The sequence below is a fragment of the Humulus lupulus genome, chromosome 6, assembly GCF_963169125.1.
Source record: "Humulus lupulus chromosome 6, drHumLupu1.1, whole genome shotgun sequence".
Classification (NCBI taxonomy): Eukaryota; Viridiplantae; Streptophyta; class Magnoliopsida; order Rosales; family Cannabaceae; genus Humulus; species Humulus lupulus.
In genome coordinates, this window is record NC_084798.1 from 34,980,051 (window position 1) to 34,999,340 (window position 19,290).

A 19,290-nucleotide genomic window follows, 5' to 3' on the forward strand; every position below is an offset into this window, starting at 1 on the left:
GCTCGTTAGGCACACCATTTATTTCTCGATGGGTGCTCGATAGTAACTCGATAGAGGCTCGATAATAGGCATATGGTAGGTTTTGTTAAGAGCTCGATAGATGTTGCTCGATTAGTGCTCGATAGGGGCTCGATGAAAATATTTAGTTAGGGTCATTTTTGGTGAAAAACTTATTGCTCGATGTTGCTCGATTAGATTCGATTGAGGCTCGATGTGAGCTCGATATAGGTTCAATTACAACTCGATAGAGTTCTTTGTAAAAACTAAAAAAAAATTACAATTTTTTTAACAATTTCTTGGGTTTTTTTTTCATCATAGGTTCCATTGTTTACATTTTTGTATCTTACAATGGTGTTTGGGAAATAGAAGGGAGGAAGTGGATTTTCAAGGATGCTCAATGCATGGTGATACCGATGGAGAATCATGTAACATACTTGCAACTTCTTGACATATTGCACAAGGAACTTTGTGTTGATAAAGAGATGTATGGGTTGAAATTGGAGGTTCCTTACACATGCAGCGACCAACCATTTGCACTCGTTCATGTTGAAAGTGATCTTGGTGTCCGTGCATTCTTAGGAATAACATCGCAAAAAAGGATTGCCTTGTGTGTCACTCCTGTTAAGAAGATTGTCATTGAAGATCCATATTCCACTCTCGGTCCTAGGGTTAATAAATTTCATAGTGAGGTGGGCCCTTTTGTTCCAGAAAGAGCTCCTGTGAGAGATCTTGTGGGTACTGTTGGTGTTGATATCCCAACTGGAGGTCCTATTGGTGTCTTGAGGGACAACCTGTATGAGTACGACCCCTATGTGAATGACAATCTAGTAGTTGAATTTAATGATGGGTTGGGGGACGATTCAGAGGAGTATTATAGTGCAGAAGTGTTGATTGACAAGTCTCGTGATTTGCAAGTCAAACAAGTACAAGAACAACCAGTACGTCCTATTGCACGGGCAGACCTACCAAGTCAAGGACGTCGAACACCTGGCACAAGCTCTTATCATCCTGGTGGAACACAAGATAACAGATCACAAGCTCTAGTTCCAATATTTTCAACAAAAGATCATAGAAGATGAAGTGCTCTCATGTTTACGAAAGAAGATATTATGGTCATTAGTCGATCACAAACCTCCTCATCTTGTGCACCGTTGGGAGAAATACACATTGGGAAGACTTTTGAGAACAAGGTAGATTTGAAAACCAAACCGGCTTTCTTCGCAATGAATAATAATTTTGAGTTTGTGGTGAAGAAGTCTGATGTTGATGTGTGGTATATCACTTGCAAGGATCCTGACTATGGTTGGAGATTAAGGGGGAAAACTAGCGCGATCTTCCATGTTTGAGATCACTATTTACAATAGTGTACATATGTGCTCACTAGAAGTGCGACAGAACAACCACTGTCAAGCAGCACCTTGGGTCATTGAGCACCTTATCAAGAGCAAATATGCTACTGATGGCACTAGCTACATAGCAAACAACATAAAGGATGATATGAAGAAATATTTTGAGATCAATATGAGTTATATAAAGGCATGGAGATGCAGAGAGAAGGCACTCGATTATGTGAGAGGGACACCTGAAGACTCCTACTCCAAGGTACCTTCTTACTTGCACATGTTGCAGCAAAATAATCCAGGTAAAACAACTGATTTTTGTAACACAGGATGATCTCTTTCTTTATTGCTTCTTCTCACTTGAGGTTTGTAGAAGGGGATTTAGATCATGCCTGTAATGCCCCAAAATCCCTAATGTGGTTAATGGTTGGATTAGTAGGCTGAGAGGGCCATAATTGATTTATTATGCTATTAAACTATTAAATGCATGTTTATGTGAATTATATTATAATATGATGTTAAATGCATGCATGTGGGTCCACATTTTATCACAGGGGTATTTTAGTAATTTGGCTCGTTGAGGGCGTAATTGTATATTTGTATGCATGTCGGTGATTTATTGTTGAGGCCACATTATAATGTGGATTTTTTTCGAGCTATTCGGCATAAGACGATCTTTGAGTGCAAATTAGCGGTTTAGTCATAATGGGATTAAGTTCGAGGCTCGGGGTGAGTCTCGGGGTGATTTAATGATTAGAGCGTTGCCGGGAATTAAAGGGTAACAGGATATGAATTATTGGTATTTGAGAGTATCGAGAATAACAGGAATTGGAGAGCGTTAATTATGATTAGCGGGTTTAGAGGATAAATGCCATTTTTGCCCTTACTAGCCTTTATATAGTTTTATTTAACCTAGGGGCAATATGGTCATTTGGCAAGGGTTATATGGGATTCTAGTAAGCTGTAGAAAGAACTGAAGCAAAACAGAGCAAGTTTTCCCTTCTCACGATCATCACCTTTCTCATTCCTCCTTTGGAGTTTTGATCCTAATTTGAAGAACTAAGCTAGGGAAATCAAAGTTTGGAGCTTAGAGCCTTAGTTCATCCATTGAAGAGGACTTGAATCCAACTTAAGGTAAGAATTCATCCATGAATTTTAGTTGTACTCTGTTTTTCTTATGGTTTTTCAGTTGAGGAATTTGAAGTGTTTAGTTGGGAATCAATGGAAGTTTTTGAGTAAGGTTGCATGGGTTTTGATGAGGTTGGGGTATAGATGAAGTTTAGGGGTTGAATGGCATGTTTGGGTGATGTTTGGGGCTGGTTTGAAGGTTTGTTTTTCAGGGGAAATCGTAGGGGAGGAAACTAGGAAAAACCTGGTCCTGCAGGTGGCGCCCCAGCGCCACTCCTAGCGCCCCAGCGCTAGGTTGAAGCAGAGAGTTGGGCCTCTCTGACTTGGGACAGTGCCCCAGCGCCCGTCCATTTTCCAGCAAGCCTATTTTAGGGCTCGGGATGGCTTTTAAGGCTCGGGGATGGGTTCCTTTACCCCATTTGGGTGGATTGGGAGTCCCGAGAGTGCGGGATTGGTCCCGAGTGTGAGGTTTTAGTTTGCGAACCTCTTATTGATTTACCTTATTGATGGATTCCAATTGGTTATGACTAGGTGGCCGCTAAGGAACTAAAAGACAGATCGTTCTCAAGGGTCATTCTTTTATTATTTCTCGCTCGAACCCAAGGTAAGAAAACTGCACCCTATGTATATGACATGCGTGGTTATTATAGAGGCATGTTGGTTGTTAAATGTGGATATTGATTGCATATTAAATGCTTAGCAAATCTTGCTTACTTGTGTATGGCACTGACTAATCAGAATCGGGACTGGTCGCGTGTTACTGACCTAAGAGTCAGAAACAGCATAGGCGTCATGAACGCAGAGCCGATAAAAGATTAGATCTAATCGATATCTGTATTGAATGACTCATATGGAGCATTAATGCTAGAGCGGCCCTAAGTTCAATGAAAATTATAAGGGCATGTGTAGTCTATGACTAGTTACTCAGAGCCAAGGCCAAAGACCTAGGTGACTGTTTGTCACATGGCTAAGGGAACTGAATCCCACAGTTGTGACTCTATGGTCACTCGATAGGGTTATGTTGGTGACTATTTCATCAGATACCTATCTTGTTTAAGCTAGTGAAAGGATCATTTATCTATAAAAGGGTACGAAACCCACCTTAGTAACTTTACGATTGTCACTTCTCTATTTTGGACTGAAAGTGCTGGATGGTTATTATGATCATCGTTTGATATTCTATTCATGCAGTATTGAGTTTTCTTGCTGGGCTTTGGCTCATGGGTGCTATGTAGTGCAGGTAAAGGGAAAGAAAAGCTCACCCAGCCTTGAGTGGAGAGCTTAGGTGGCGATGTGTACATATGTGGCCGTTTGACCACCACGGGCAATGAGTTCTCAGGGGAACTAGGGGGTTTACCCTATTTTTGCCGCTTAGATCGGCGGGTTGTAAATTTTATACTGTAATGACCATTTTGTATCGTGAATAACTTGTAAACGTTTTTATGGGCCCATGCACAATTTTATGTTTTAAATAAAATATATCATTTCCTTTTGATTGGTTCCAGACCTTAACCTATTAATAACACCTATAAGCATGTTTTTAACCAAAGAACTCGGTTAGCGAGTTAAATCATAGTTCATAGTTCACAGTAACTGCCTTGGGGTAACCAGGGCGTTACAACTTGGTATCAGAGCGTGCCAAGGTTTAGGGTTCCTGTAGACTGGCTGGGCATGTACACTTGTCACCGAAGTCAAGCTCGACTCATGGTTTGGTAACTATTTACGTGGTTATATGTTTAACTGCTTAAATATATTATGAATGCTTTACCTGTATACATGAGACACCATGTTAAGGCTGTGCCTTGAATATTGTATCTACCGCAATAGTGTGCTAATTAGTACTGATATTGCTGGCACGTACTTATTAGTATTGTTGATTGTGAACTATTATCTGATACATGTTGAGTGATAAATGTTGTGATCATGTATCTATTTATATATTTGTATGACTGTGGAATTTGATAATTATATGCTTGTTCTTGGACTGTAAGGCGGCAAGAGGTTTAGTTATTACTACCTGATTGGTCGTATTGACTATTGCAGCATAGTATAAGTTGATAAGAATGAATCCAGGACATACAGATACATCAGTTGGCCAGAGTGATCAAGGCCAGAATAATAATCAAGGTCAGGAGAATGACCAGAGATAGATTCCACAGCCAGCTTCTGCGAATTGGCAGCAACTATTTAATGAGTTGCAGGCTACAATATTGAGGCAAGGAGAAGAACTCCGCCTCCTGAGACAACAACATGTTCCTGCAGTGGCCAGTGTATCTGAGGCACCTCCTGTATCGGTGCCATCAGCTGAGCAGCTACCAAAGGTTGGTAACAAATGGGATCCTCTTTATGAAAGGTTCAGGAAACAAAAACCTCCAGTTTTTTAGGGCAGTGCAGATCCTGCTAAAGCAGAACAGTGGATGAGCATGATGACCATCCTGGACTTCATGAGGGTGACTGGTAATGAGAGGGTGGCTTGAGCCATATATATGTTTCGGGAGGATGCCCGAATTTGGTGGGAGGTTATATCCCAAACTAGAAACGTTAATGCCCTGAGTTGGGAAGAGTTTCAGACTCTGTTCAACGAAAAGTACTACAATGATGCCATCAGGGCAGCAAAAGCTGATGAGTTCAACAGGTTACTTCAGGGAAGCTTATCAATGACTGAGTATGCCCTGATGTTTGATCGATTGGCAAAGTTTGCCATGGGGTTGGTGCCCACTGACCAGGAGGGAGAGATTTCTCCAGGGGCTACAACCTATATTAGCCTGAGATGTTCACATTACCACTGTGGCAGGGATTACTACCTATGCACAGTTGGTCGAGAAGACACTCACAGCTGAGAGCACATAGAACAAGATCTGGAGAGAGAATACAGCCAGGAAAGAGTTCAGGAGAACATGATCTCCATTTATGGGTTTTGGTAGGGGTGGAGGCCCCAGTGAGCAAAAAAGGAAGGTCCCTAACACCTTCCCAGTTCCAGATTATAATAGGCGACCTCGTGGTATTTCAATGGGTCATCAAGGTGGTAATGAGGCCTGGAAGTCTTATCCTGAATGCCTTAGATGCAAGAGGCGTCATTTGGGAGAGTGTAGGGCAAGAGCCTCCTTCTCATGTGGAGCAGTGGGTCATCTTAGAAAGGATTGCCCTAAGGCAAGGAAGGAAGAACCCAGGAAAGCGGACAGCTTGGCCCCAGCTCGAGTGTTCGCATTGACACAAGCAGAAGCTGAGGCTTCTCCCTCAGTAGTTACAAGTCAGTTTCTTAGTGCTGGAACCCCTTATAATGCATTGATTGATTCTGGTGCTACACATTCTTTTGTTGCTAGTAGAATTATTGATAGACTGTGTAGACCCTGTGATTTTTATGCTGTGGGATTAGGAACTTTATTACCCACTGGGGAGTAGGTAGTATCCAGGAGGTGGGTCAGATCTTTGCCGGTGACAGTGGAGGGCAGAGAGTTGTCAGTGGACTTGATAGAGTTAGTTATGACTGACTTCGACATGATTCTTGGTATGGTCTGGTTAGTGAAGTATGGGGCAACCATTGATTGCAGAAGGAAGATGGTCACCTTTGAGCCTGAAGGTGACGATCCTTTTTTGTTTGTTGGTACTGTGCATGGACCTCGCATACCTATGATTTCTGTTTTGAGGGCTAGAGATCTATTGCAAGGAGGTTGCATTAGGTTCTTAGCCAGTGTGGTTGACACCACTCAGGTCATGCCAGTGAGACCAGATTAGTCTGTGAATTCCTGGATGTATTTCCATAAGATTTGCCAGAGTTGCCACCACACAGAGAGATTGAGTTCGTGATAGAACTGGCACCAAGGACGAAGCCAGTGTCTAGAGCACCTTACAGAATGGCCCCAGCAAGAGCTGTTAGATTTGGGTTTTATCAGACCTAGTTTCTCACCTTGGGGTGCGCCAGTTCTGTTTGTGAAGAAGAAAGATGGTTCTCTAAGGATGTGCATTGATTACAGAGAACTGAATAAGTTAACAATCAAGAACAGGTATCCTTTTCCAAGGATAGATGATCTGTTCGATCAGTTGTAAGGTAAAAAGGTATTCTCAAAGATCAACCTTCGTTCTGGTTATCATCAGTTGAGGGTCAATGAGGGAGATATAGCGAAGATCGCTTTTCGTACCAGGTATGGGCATTATGAGTTCTTAGTCATGTCTTTTGGATTGACTAATGCCCCAACTGCTTTTATGGATATGATGAACAGAGTGTTCAAGGATTATTTGGACTAGTTTGTGATCGTCTTCATCGATGATATTCTGGTTTATTCTCAGTCAGAGTCAGGGCATGAGCAACATCTGAGGTTGGTTCTACAGAGATTGAAGGAACACAAACTGTTTGCAAAGTTCAAGAAAGGTGAGTTTTGGTTATCTTAGGTATCTTTTCTTGGGAACATTGTCAGTAAGGAGAGGATTAAGGTAGATCCAGCAAAGATTGAGGTAGTCAGAGATTGGCCAAGGCCAAAGAATGTTTCTGAGGTTAGAAGTTTCCTTGGTTTGGCGGGTTATTATTCGTGGAAGGGTTCTTAAAGATTTCTACTTCATTGACTAAGCTGACACGCAAGAATCAAAAGTTTGTGTGGTCAAAAAAGTGTGAGAATAGCTTCCAGGAACTGAAGCAGAGATTGATTACAGCTCCGATTCTAAGTCTTCCAACAAATCAGGAGAAGTTTGTGATTTATTACGATGCTTCGCATCAGGGTTTGGGCTATGTTCTGATGTAGTCAGGGAAAGTAATTGCTTATGCCTCACATCAGCTGAAGGAGTATGAAAAGAGATATCTCACTCATTATTTGGAGTTGGCAGTTGTGGTCTTTGCTTTAAAGGTATGGAGGCATTACCTTTATGGGGAGAAGTGTGAGATCTATACAAACCACAAAAGATTGAAATACTTCTTCACGCAGAAAGATTTGAATATGAGACAAAGACGTTGGCTGGAGTTAGTAAAAGATTATGATTGTGAGATTTTGTATCATCCAGGAAAGGCCAACGTGGTAGCTAATGCTTTAAGTCGGAAGGGTTCGGGACAGATTTATGGTGCGAGGCTGATAGCCAGAGAGTTAGTAGACGATATGACCAGAGCTGGTATAGAGTTACTGGTGGGCCAGTTGGCCAATATCACGCTACAGTCTACACTGCTGGAGAGAATCAAGGAGGGTCAGTTGGGTGATCCACAGCTGATCAAGATCAGAGACGATGTTTTGGCTGGAGCATCCAGAGATTATACAGTGTCTGATTTTGGCTTATTGAGATACAAGGGTCGGATATGTGTTCAGTTAGACACTGTTATGAGGCGAGAGATTTTGGATGAAACTCATACTACACCTTACTCTTTTGCATCCAGGCACCACGAAGATGTATCGGGATGTGAGATCGTTGTATTGGTGGCCGGGGATGAAGGGGGATGTAGTGGAATATGTGGCTAAGTGCTTGACATGTCAACAGGTCAAGGCTGAGCATCAGAGGCCGGTGGGGTTATTACCGCCTCTAGATATCCTAGAGTGGAAATGGGAGGACATCATGATGGATTTCGTGGTGGGGTTACCCAGGACTATTGATCAGCATGATTCCATTTGGGTTATAGTGGATCGCTATACCAAGTCAACTCACTTCTTTCCAGTGAGGACTACCTATACAATTGATCAGTATGCAGATCTCTATGTGAGAGAGATCGTGCGCCTCCATGGAGTGCCAAGGTCGATCATGTCAGATCGGGACCCTACTTTTACTTCCAAGTTCTGGGGGAGTCTACAGAAAGCCATGGGAACACAGTTGAAGTTCAGTACTGCTTATCATCCTCAGACAGATGGGAAATCTGAGAGGACGATCCAGATATTGGAAGACATGCTGGGAGCATGTGTGCTGGACTTTGGTGGATCCTGGAGTAAGTATCTACCTTCGATAGAGTTTTCCTACAACAACAGTTATCAGTCTACCATTGGAGTTGCTACTTATGAGATGTTGTATGGTAGTGTAACGCCCTGGATAGCCAAGACTGTTACACTGTGTGTTTATAAAGATGCAAGACTTGCTAATCAAGTAATTTAGTTAGAAATGTGTTACTAAAACTGTAGTTGAACTAGGGTTAAAATATTTTGGCCACAAAAGCTACATTTCTGATAATCAAACATTTTTACATGGGATCCCAAAAGTAATAACGTTAAAAGACAGTTTACAAAATTTCAGGTTAAAAGTACAGCTACTAGCCACTCTAAGGGCAAAACAGACATTTAGGCTTTTTCCCGTCCTGTACTGCTCCTCAGCCGTGGTAGCCGATCAGCTAACTATGTACATTTAGCCTCAAAGGTCTCCATCTCAGGATTGGTCCACTTTTCCCTTGCCTTTACCTGCACCACGTAGCACCCGTGAGCCAAGGCCCAGCAAGAAAACACAATAACAGAACATAATCATCAAACAAACAACCAGATAACTCATGCAGTATAATCATATACTCAACATTCCAAATATTCACATTAATCAAGTATTCAGCATACCAAGTTCATCATTTCATACTAATAACCAATTCACATATGATAACCAGGGTCAACGCCCTTAGGCCGCACCCTCTGTTTATCCCACTGACTCTGGCCCGCTTAAACCGAGCTCAGTGAATATCAAGCTGTCCTCAGCTACCAGTGGCAGAGCCGCGCCCTGTTTGCAAATATTATTTACAGCACTCTTAGGCCGTTGATCACATGTCCCATGGCATAATACCATCTATGACATCATACAGATATAGGGAGCTCTTAGTCCCAACATAATCACATAACCGGGTGTAGTTTTCTTACCTTTAGATTCCAATAGCTTTGTTCAAATCAACCTCAAGCACGATCCCGTCCGAGCCCTAGCATACACCTAGTCATGACCACAAGTTAGAACCATACCAAACTTCAATTCCAAAACCTAACCTCGGGAAGCCCTAATTCCACCAAACGGGGTGGTGGAATCAAACCCCGAGCCCTCGGGCAAAAACCCTAGGAAACAATCTAAACATCCCCTTCTAGAAATAGGGTAGCGCTACAATGCCCTAAAGTGGGTGCTACAACGCTACAAACAGAGCCCAAAAACCCTCTGACCATAAGGGCTAGCGCTGTAGCGCCCAAAGGCTAGCGCTACAACGCTAGTCATAGCACAACCAACCCTGTTTTCCCCTTCCTTCGATTTTCCCCAAGCCAAACCTCTCCAAAACTCAACCAAACCTCAACCATACCCCAAAGCAAGCCTACCAACACCTAAAACTCACCCCAAACAACATAACCATATGAAATTCAATCACATGCACCTTAAAATAGAGAAATCACCATGGTTGAGCTTAAAGCTCAAATCTCAGCAGAACATAGCAGAAACTTCAGAACTTAGGGCTAGAACTTCTTACCTTTGATGGTTGATTTCGACCTAGGTTTTCTTCCACACTTCCTTAGCTTTCACTTCCTCAAATCCTTAGGCTTAATTCCCTAGAATTCCCACAGAAACTCAGCTTAGAAAACCAGTTCAACACCGAAATCCAGAAACTGAATATCAACCTCAAATGGATGAATAACCTCTGCCAATTCCTCAAGCCAAATTAAGGACCCTAGTGCTGAGCCTTAGCCTAATCCTTCTCTGAATCTTAGCTCCAAATTCCAGAAAAATTGATGAAGAAACCTCAAACCGAGAGAGAGAAGAAAAGACTCTTGTTTTTCCTTCTTTCCTTTTCCTCCTTCTTTTCTTTTTATTTCTTTAAGTTTTTACTATCCTCTAAACTTTCCACTAAGGCTAAAATGCAAATTGATACTTATCTCAGCTTTTAACTCAAATGACCAATTTGCCCTCCCATAAATCCTAAGCCATTAAATCATTCTAAGGGCATTTTGGTCATTACGCCCAATTCCCGCTAATTCCTCGAATGTCTCTAATATTTACTGCTTACTTCCCAAGACCTAAATAATCACCAATTATATTCCTCAATATCAAATGACCTCCCATATACCTCTTAGATTCCCAGAAATACCCCCAGGCTCGCCCCGAGCCGGGTATAAATCCCCTCCATGACTTTTTCGCTAAACCGCTCACTAGAATCACCTTGCGTCACAAACTGCGAAAATATCCACATAATAATGTGGTCTCAACAATTTATCACAGATATTTACATTTATGCCCTCAACGGGCCAAAATTACGAATATGCCCTTCTAACCTAATCAGGGCCTACATGCATACTAATACACATAGTCATGCTTCACAGATATCCAAATAGTCATATAAACATGCTTTAGTCATTTAAATCACATATAATCTAGTTACGCCCTCCTGGCACACTAATCAAGGTCCATAAGCCTTATTAGTAAATTCGGGTCATTACAGGTAGGAAGTGTTGATCTCTCATTCATTGGGATGAGACAGGTGAAAGGAGATACTTGGGTCCTGAGGCAGTTCAGAGGACTAGTGAGGCCATTGAGAAGATTAGAGCTCGAATGCTCACTTCTTAGAGTAGACAGAAGAGTTATGCAGATCCCAAGCGCAGGAACGTAGAGTTCCAAGTGGGAGACTATGTCTTCCTTAGAGTCTCGCCATGGAAAGGGTGAGAAGGTTTGGGAAGAAGGGCAAGCTGAGCACTAGATTTGTAGGTCCATTTGAGATTCTAGAGATAATTGGTCAGGTGGCTTACAGATTAGCCTTGCCTCCGGCATTTTCAGCCGTGCATAATGTGTTTCATGTTTCAGCTCTTCCGAGGTATGTATCTGATGTGACTCATGTTTTGAGCTACGAAGATCTGGAGCTCGAGGCAGATCTCTCTTATGAGGAACAACCAGTCCAGATACTTGACAGAAAGGACAAGGTCCTTAGAAATAAGAGAATACCTTGGTTAAGGTATTGTGGAGGAACAGCAAGGTCGAGGAAGCGACCTAGGAGCTGGAGTCAGATATGCGGAGTAAGCATCCCGAGTTGTTCAGGTAAATTTCGAGGACGAAATTTCTGTAAGGAGGGGATAGTTGTAATGCCCCAAAATCCCTAATGTGGTTTAATGGTTGGATTAGTAGGTTGGGAGGGCCATAATTGATTTATTATGCTATTAAACTATTATATGAATGCTTATGTGAATTATATTATAATATGATGTTAAATGCATGCATGTGGGTCCACATTTTATCACAGGGGTATTTTAGTAATTTGGCCCTTTGAGGGTGTAATTGTATATTTGTATGCATGTCGGTGATAAATTGTTGAGGCCACATTATAATGTGGATTTGTTCGAGCTATTCGACATGAGACGATCTTTGAGTGCAAATTAGCGGTTTAGTCATAATGGGATTAAGTTCGAGGCTCGGGGTGAGTCTCGGGGTGATTTAATGATTAGAGCGTTGCCGGGAATTAAAGGGTAACGGGATATGAATTATTGGTATTTGAGTGTATCGAGAATAACAGGAATTGGAGAGCGTTAATTATGATTAGCGGGTTTAGAGGATAAATGCCATTTTTGCCCTTACTAGCCTTTATATAGTTTTATTTAACCTAGGGGCAATATGGTCATTTGGAAAGTGTTATATGGGATTCTAGTAAGCTGTAGAAAGAACTGAAGCAAAACAGAGCAAGTTTTCCCTTCTCACGATCATCACCTTTCTCCTTCCTCCTTTGGAGTTCTGATCCCAATTTGAAGAACTAAGCTAGGGAAATCAAAGTTTGGAGCTTAGAGGCTTAGTTCATCCATTGAAGAGGACTTAAATCCAACTTAAGGTAAGAATTCATCCATGAATTTTAGTTGTACTCTGTTTTTCTTATGCTTTTTCAGTTGAGGAATTTGAAGTGTTTAGTTGGGAATCAAAGGAAGTTTTTGAGTAAGGTTGCTTGGGTTTTGATGAGGTTGGGGTATAGATGAAGTTTAGGGGTTGAATAGCATATTTGGGTGATGTTTGGGGCTGGTTTAAGGGTTTGTTTTTAGGGGAAATCGCACGGGAGGAAACCAGGAAAAACTTGGTCCTGCAGGTGGTGCCCCAGCGCTAGGCTGAAGCAGAGAGTTGGGCCTCTCTGACTTAGGATAGCGCCCCAGCGCTACCCAGCAGTGCCCCAGCGCTAGTCCATTTTCCATCAAGCCTATTTTAGGGATCAGGATGACGTTTAAGGCTCGGGGCTGGGTTCCTTTACCCTGTTTGAGTGGATTGGGAGTCCCAAGAGTGCAGGATTGGTCCTGAGAGTGAGGTTTTAGTTTGCGAACCTCTTATTGATTTACCTTATTGATGGATTCCAATTGGTTATGACTAGGTGGCCGCTAAGGAACTAAAAGACAGATCATTCTCAAGGGTCGTTCTTTTATTATTTCTCGCTTGAACCGAAGGTAAGAAAACTGCACCCTATGTATATGACATGCGTGGTTATTATAGAGGCATGGTTGTTGTTAAATGTGGACATTGATTGCATATTAAATGCTTAGAAAATCTTGCTTACTTGTGTATGGCACTGACTAATCAGAATCGGGACTGGTCGCGTGTTACTGACCTAAGAGTCAGAAACAGCATAAGCGTCATGAACGCAGAGCCGATAAAAGATTAGATCTAATCGATATCTGTATTGAATGACTCATATGGAGCATTAATGCTAGAGCGGCCCTAAGTTCAATGAAAATTATAAGGGCATGTGTAGTCTATGACTAGTTACTCAGAGCCAGGGCCAAAGGCCTAGGTGACTGTTTGTCACATGGCTAAGGGAACAGAATCCCACAGTTGTGACTCTATGGTCACTCAATAGGGTTATGTTGGTGACTATTTCATCAGATACCTATCTTTTTTAAGCGAGTGAAAGGATCATTTATCTGTAAAGGGTACGAAACCCACCTTAGTGACTTTACGATTGTCACTTCTCTATTTTGGACTGAAATTCCTGGATGGTTATTATGATCATCGTTTGATATTATATTCATGCAGCATTGAGTTTTCTTACTGGGCTTTGGCATATGGGTGCTATGTGGTGCAGGTATAGGGAAAGAAAAGCTCACCCAACCTTGAGTGGAGAGCTTAGGTGGCGATGTGTACATATGCGGCCGCTTGACCACCACGGCCAAGGAGTTCTCAAGGGAACTAGGGGGGGTTTACCCTATTTTTGCCGCTTAGATCGGCAGGTTGTAAATTTTATACTGTAATGACCCTTTTGTATCGTAAATAACTTGTAAACGTTTTTATGGGCCCATGAACATTTTTATGTTTTAAATAAAATATATCATTTCCTTTTTATTGGTTTCACACCTTAACCTAATAATAACACCTAGAAGCACGTTTTTAACCAAAGAACTCGATTTGCGAGTTAAATCACAGTTCAAAGTTCACAGTAACTGTCTTGGGGTAACCAGGGCATTACAATGCCGTCCAGTGATATGTGTGGATGGCACTTTCTTGAAGATGAGGTATAGTGGCCACATGTTGTGTGTTGTGGCATTGGATGCGAATAGCCACATTTATCCAATTGCGTTCGTGTTGGTGGACAGTGAGAATCACAATTCTTGGAAATATTTCATGATGAAATTGAAGGAAGCCATTGGGGATGTTGATAATCTAGATTTTGTATCAAACATGCATGCTAGCATTATTCATTCTCTTGAGGTTGTTTTCCCTGATGCCTACCATGGTGCATGCTACCATCATATAAGTATGAATATAATCACTATTTTCAAGACCCATCACCGTCACAAGGAGATGTGGAATGTTTTAACATCCCAATTTCTCTAATAAGGCTTAGTGCCTTGATTAGGGAGTCAGGAGGGCAATAATTGAATATTATGTACATGTGTTGTGATTATATGAATTATGTGAGTTATATTATAATATGACTGTATTTGCATGTTTAGGTGTATTAAGCATGCATGTGGGCTCGTTTCTTATTAGAAGGACATTTTAATAATTTTGACCCGTTGATGGCATATTTGAATATATATATATGTGTGTGTGTGTGTGTTATATGATTGAGACCACATTATTATGTGGATGTATTTGAGTTATTCGGCACGAGGTGATCCTAGGGAGCAAGTTAGCGGTTTAGTCATAACGGGGTTAAATACCCGGCTCGGGCTGAGCCGGGTAATGGGAAGATTATTTGGTAACTATTTGAGGATATTTGAGTTAACGGGAAATTATGAATTGTTAATTGAGATTAGCGGGAAATGTGGCAAATGACGATATTGCCCTTATGGGCATTAGAGAGTAAGCTAATGGGTAAGAAGAATTTTAGTCATTTACTTGCCTAAAGGAATTATATACTCAGCCAACTCAGAACCTAATAGAACCAAAGAGAAACATAACACTCAACTCTCTCTCACGTTTCCTTCTTCCTCCCTGGTGTGCCTTGGAGCTCTTTGGAAATTTTGAAGTTAAAGCTTCGATTTGGTGAGTTTCGAAGGGATATAGAGTTGGGGATTGAATTAAGGTGCAGCTAGGAGGTGGAGTTCCATCTGAGGTAACGTTTTGGTCCTGTGATTTCTGAGTTCCGTTTTTTCATTTTTGGTGATTTTTAGCATTGAGGCTCAAAGTGCTGATTTTGATTTTTAAGTGGGATTTGGTTGAGGTTGTGGAGTTATTTTGTTGTTTTAAGTATGTTAAATTAGTATTGGGATTCAAATTTTGCATTGGTTCACATTTGGGGTGAGTTTTGGGGATATTTGATTTGGAGGAAAATGTTAAAAACTGGGTTCACGGGGTTGCTCCGCGGCGCTGTTCTTGGAGCGGCACGACCCGCATGAACCCAGAGTCTAGGGTGGTTCCCTAAATCGTCTTGGCATCACGACGCCTGGTGGGCTACACTGCAGCACGTGTCCTTGGGAGTATAGGGTGGGGGGTTCTCTGACTTAAGGCACAGCGCAGCCTTGTAGGGGTGAGCCGCGATGCTAGTTGGGAAATTCACCATAAGAGGTTTGTGAGTACGAGGACTCAAACCTAAGGGCTCGAGAAAGGTTCTACTACCCGATTTAGTAGAGTTTGAAGTCCCGGAGGCTAGGACTCGGTCCAAAAGCCTTTATTTACTCAATATTGATGGATGAAATTTATTATGGTTGTGACTAGGGTACCGCTAGGGCTCAGGACAAGATCGTGCTCGGAGGTCGTTGGACTAGAGGTAATAAAATTGCACCCAATACGTGATATATGTTATTAGGGCTTGGCCCGATTGTTAAATGCATATATGATTAGGGCTCGGGCCCCTGTGAATGAGCATGATTATGATTATGCCTGTGAATGCTTGTTTAAGTATACTTGAATGCTCTATATCTAGATAGTTGTTAAATGATGTATGCTTGTTTGCATTATCTGACTTAAAAGGCTTAACTTATAAGTCAAGGACAACAATAGTGCACAGAACGCTGGTCATAACCATTGACTTATAAGTCAAGGGCAGCAATAGCGTCCTGAGCGCTGGTCGATATGGTTAGGCCTAATCAGGAGCGTGAAATACGCTTGATAGACACTATGGTCGTTGGAAAATTAAAGTGCCAGGTACGCTGGGCCAGCTCTAAGGCTGGTTATACATAGGATAGGGCAGTGGGCCCCGGGGTGACTCTATAGTCCTATATTCTAGGACAACGGGCCCCGATACGACTTTATAGTATTTATTTAGGGAAGCGGCCCCAGTGTGACTCTATGGTCATGTATGCAGGGCAATGGGACCCAGTGTGACACTGTAGTCACTTATCTTAATAGAATGCATGCATGAGTACGGTTATTACTGCTAGGCATGCCTGTTATGATTCTATAATATGTTATTAACTGCTTATGAGCATGTTAAGTTTTCTTTCTTAGCCTCGGCTCACGGGTGCTTTGTGGTGTAGGTAAGGGGAAAGGGAAAGTGAACCAGCCATGAGTTGGAGAGCTTCGGTGGCAACGTGTACATATGCGGTTGCTCGACCACCACGACCAGGGTTTCTAAAAAAAACTAGGGTCAAGCCCTATTTGGTCACTTAGGTCGACTTGTTGTAACTTTTGAATTGTAATTAACCTTTTAAATGTTATTTTGGGATCTCATGTATTGAATTAAATGTTTTAATGAAATGGTTATCCCTTTTTACCAAAAATTTTAACCCTAAATTGTCAATCACGTTTAATTACACGTTTATGGCCAAGAGACTCGTTTAGAGAGTCTAACACTATTTAAAACACATAGTGTAACTCTTGGCTATCAAGACGTTACAACTTGGTATCAGAGCGTGCCAAGGTTAAGGGTTCCTAAAAACTAGATGGGCATGTACACTCACCACTAAAGACAAGCTCGACTCAGGGTTTGGTAACTATTTATATGGTTATGTGTTTAATTGCTTAAATAGGATATAAATGCCTTATATGCGTGCCTTATTAGGGAGCATGAGATATTCTGATAGGGCCTGGCCTTTGACTGTTGAATGATTGATAAAGACATGCTTATGAGGACTATTAATACTAGTAAATGTTAATGAAATTCTTATTAGCATCGATATTTGTCTATAAATGCCAGAAAATGCTTATTAGGATCGTTATTTGCTTATAAATGTCACGAAGTGCATATTAGCACCATGTTTGGGTATGGATATGAATCGACATGCTTATTGGCATGTGTTATCCAAAAAACTGGTACGAATGACGCAGCAAATGATTCTCGGACACGTGGCTGACACTTGGTAGAACTCTGCTAGGGTATCGACCAGAAGACAAATTACAAGCAGTAGGCAGCTGAAATTTACCCGCGACCAGTATGGTCGCAGGTTCCGCATGCTTCATGATATTTTTGTAAAGATCTTTGTAAATCTCGAAATTAACTCCCACAATTTCCTGAGTATCCGATTATTTAGGAAAGAATATTTGTAACGAATTCATGTAATCCCCCCTTGAGCCTATAAATAGAGAAAGATAGCTCAAGGAGGGGACTTTTGGCTTTCGAATTATTCGAGACTAGAGTGATTCTATTTGAGATATTGTCTTGTTCTTCAAAGGTTGGTGAAACTCATTGAACCCTAGTGTAACGCCCTGGCTACCCCAGAACAGTTACAGTGAACAGTGAACCCAAAATTTGACTCGTTACCCGAGTCCTTTGGTTAAAAACGTGATCTAAGTGTTATTAACAGGCTAAGGTGTAAAAACCAGTAAAAAGGAAAGAATACATTTAATTAAGTAAATAAACTGCTCATGAGCCTTTCAAAACGTATACAAGTTGTTTACAATGCAAAAGAGTTGCTATAGTTTCAAATTTACAATCCCCGCCGGCCTAAGCGGCAAAAATAGGGTAAACCCCTAGTCCCTCTGAGAACTCCCTGACCGTGGTGGTCAAGCGGCCCAATATGTACACAACATCGCCCAAGCTCTCCACTCAAGGTTGGGTGATCTTCTCTTTCCCTTTACCTGCACCACATAGCACCCATGAGCCAAGGCCTAGCAAGAAAACACAATAAAGCATGGCATAATATCAACAATGATCATAATAACCATCCCGGACTATCAGTCCATAACAGATAGGTGACAGTAGCAAAAGTCACAAAAGTGGGTACAGCTCCCTTTGGCCATGTCACGATAAGGTCACCAGGGCTTAACTGATAAGTGATTCTTTCATAGGTTTGATCAGGGTAGGTGCATGGTGATTGGTCACCAACATAACCTTCCTCCCGACTCTAGAGTCGTAACTATGGACAGCGTCCCCTAGCCATGTGACAAACAGTCATCGGGGCCATATGCCCTAGCTATGAACATCTGGTCTTAGACCAGGCAAGCGCTTATAAGTTCTTCGACCTTAGGGTCGGTCCAGCATTAATGCCATAGAGCCATTCAATGCATGTTCATCGACTTTAGGGTCGGTCCCTGACTAGTCAGTGCCATAAACAAGTAATCAACATCCGCTAGCATTTAATATGCAATCCATGTCCACATACATCAACCAACATGCTTCAATAACAAACCATGCATGTCATATACATATACAGGGTGCAACTATATCCATACACTGTTTTCTTACCTCTGGTTCAAGTGAAAATTATTATAAGAACGACCCCTGAGAACGATCAATCTTTAAATTCCTTGACGGTCACCTGGTCATAACCAAAATATAGGATCCATCAATAAAAATGATAACAAAGGGTTCCCAAACCAAAATCTAGCCTCCGAGACATCAAACATTACTCAACCGAGTACTAGGTTCAACCCCGAGACCTAAGGCTTGAATCCCCAAGCTAAAAACACCATTCTGGCCAAAATGACCCTAAGGGCCGCAGCGCGCCCCTCTAACAGAGGCAGCCCTCTCTGCCAGACGCCAAGGGCCGCAGCACACCACAGCCATGCCGCGGCGCCCAGCCCAGACCAGCCAAAATGACAGCACGCAACACCAATTTCTCCCATGCGTTTTCCCTTGGAACCAAGCCCTCTAACCAGCTCCAAACCTCCTCCAAACACTCAATTTAACCCCTAAACATCACCCTCACCAAAACCCAAGCTAAACTTCAATCAAAACCTCTTCAAATCCAAACTATCAACAAGAATCCATAAGCTGAAAAACTAAAGGAAAAACAGAGTACAAACCAGAAAGTCATGGCTAAACTCACCTCAAAACCAGATTTGAACCTCCTTCAATGGTTGAACCAAGTCCACAAACCCAGCCCTTGGATTTCCTAGCTTGAAACCCCACCTTGAGCTCAAAAACTCCAAAGAAGAAATGGTGAAGGATGGTGTACGGGTTGGATAAGAAAACCCCTGTTTTGGTTCTGTTAATTCTATATCCTTCCACAGCCAACTAAAGAGTTATATAAATCCATCCAAATGACTAAAATACCCTTAAGTCATTTAAGGCTTCTAAAACCATTCAAATGGTAAAATTGGTACTTTCCACTTACACCGTTAATCA

General features: G+C 41.9%; 1 pseudogene; it reads left to right on the plus strand.

Moving 5' to 3' along the window:
* Positions 1–1,109: 1,109 nt before the first annotated feature.
* Positions 1,110–19,290, plus strand: part of LOC133784965 (peroxidase N1-like) — a 56,727-nt pseudogene continuing 38,546 nt past the window's right edge.